Genomic DNA, 1,820 nt, shown 5'->3' on the forward strand with positions numbered 1-1,820 from the left:
ATTTTCTAACACTGGAATATTTCTAACATTTTGAGTTATTTTCCAGTGTTAGAAAATCAGCACTGCTCAGTGTTAGCCATTGTTAATCTTCAAAACTGACTAGGTTACTTTTAAACATATAACACTGTCAAAAGTGTTAATTTAACACTCAACAGTGTTGTATTTAACACTCAGAGGTGTGGACCCTTATAGACACTCTCCAGTGTTAATTTAACACTGGAGATTTTGCTGTGTAGAATCACATTAAACATCAATCACTGTTAAAATTTAGAAACCGAAAGCCATTTTTTATTTCTGCATACCTGCTGATATTTTTTTAGTGCTTTTAGAGGGCTTTGATGTGGCAGCCATCACAATTGCCTGTTTTCCATTAGTACCTACCCCTGTTTTTCCAGTAGGTTATAGTACCATGTAGTTTTTCAGTAACTACTGCACCAAGGTTCCAAGTGATCCAAAGTGATCAGAAAATTTGACATAGACTGAATGCCACCAGGTGGCTGGTCAATGGTGTCACTCGATAAGTTATGAGTGCGCCTCCTTCGTGAAAATCCAAGCCATCATTTTTGAAACTCTGAAATGTTTGAAATAGCGACCAAAATTAACAGCGTGATCCCTGAATTGAACACTAAAGTATAGACTGAGCAGCAGGCATTTTGTCACCTTGACGTCCATGCTTGCTGTGGCATTTATATCACTGGATGCTCGGCTGCATTGCTATAGTTACCCCAGGCACAGTAGGTGATACTCAATTTCAGTGAAAAACTAGATGCCCTAAGTCACGTTAAGCCAATTTGAGTAGGTACAAATGTAAAAATGGCTTAGGGTATGCAATTTATCAGTTCCAAAAAGTACAATTGTAGAAATACCTTGCATCTCCAGAGCCAATCCGAGTCACCATAATTATAGTCTATTTCTTCGCCTGGACTTATGTCTCTGCTTGCAAATAAGCATAGATGGGGCTTTCCATTGATATTTAATATTTTCATCTTAGCACTTGGACTGATGTGGTTGTCGTTGACAAGTCTGCCTAATGACCCATCTTCTTGAGATGCATCCACACTGTGGGGTTAGGCAAAAAAGTATTAGCTTAACTAGTTAGTTAGGAAGCTTTTTTTTCATAAATCAAAAGCAATGTGTCATTTAATCTTAATCAAACTACACTGATATAATACGCACCACCAGAGTTTTCCATCAAACTTGAATTCAAACATGAACACCTTCAGGCTGTCATGATAAACTCTGTGTCTCCGCTCACATTCTTCTTTTGTTATGAGTTTACCTCTGTATTCCAAAAGAAAGTCTCCTTTTTGGAATGGAACAGTCGTGAAAATGCCCCGACCTGAATTGCAGAGGCATACCAAGTGAGTGACAAAAGACAAAGTGACAAACTCCAAATCTAATCCAAACTAAAGACCAACTTACCTTTGAAGGCATTTATGTAGTGGATATCAAGTCCCAGTTTGTCCCTTCCAGCAGAAACATGACAGACTGCATCCTCCCGTGGAGGAATGAGTCTCCTTCGCATGTTCTCCTGTACGATTGGCTGTATTACCAAAGCATATAAAGTATTACGATTATCGTCATCATTGTCATCATCATCAGTAGTAGCAGAACTAGCAGTAGTGTAGTTTACAGCATAAACACAGCTGACTTATTCATAGTGCTAATTTATGCCTTCTTTTAAAATGTTAAAGGCCTAGTACTCAAAATGGCGACATGTGACATTTCTGTAATGGCGACTGCAGAGAGTGATACAAGTACTGAGAAAGCTTAGGCATCAAAACTGTAAGAAGTTTTTTCTTCAGGCATATAAATAAATA

General features: G+C 38.1%; 1 long non-coding RNA gene across 1 annotated transcript; it reads right to left on the reverse strand.

Moving 5' to 3' along the window:
* Nucleotides 1-289: 289 nt before the first annotated feature.
* Nucleotides 290-1,483, reverse strand: LOC146638271 (uncharacterized). Its single transcript, XR_014906613.1, has 3 exons — nucleotides 1,423-1,483; nucleotides 1,177-1,339; nucleotides 290-1,059 (listed from the first exon to the last, which is right to left on the reverse strand). It is a non-coding gene; the product is annotated as an uncharacterized LOC146638271 (long non-coding RNA).
* Nucleotides 1,484-1,820: the final 337 nt, after the last annotated feature.

The sequence above is a fragment of the Diplotaxodon limnothrissa genome, linkage group LG2 (assembly GCF_057381915.1).
Source record: "Diplotaxodon limnothrissa isolate DT_005_m linkage group LG2, D_limnothrissa_male_GT1.1, whole genome shotgun sequence".
Classification (NCBI taxonomy): domain Eukaryota; kingdom Metazoa; phylum Chordata; class Actinopteri; order Cichliformes; family Cichlidae; genus Diplotaxodon; species Diplotaxodon limnothrissa.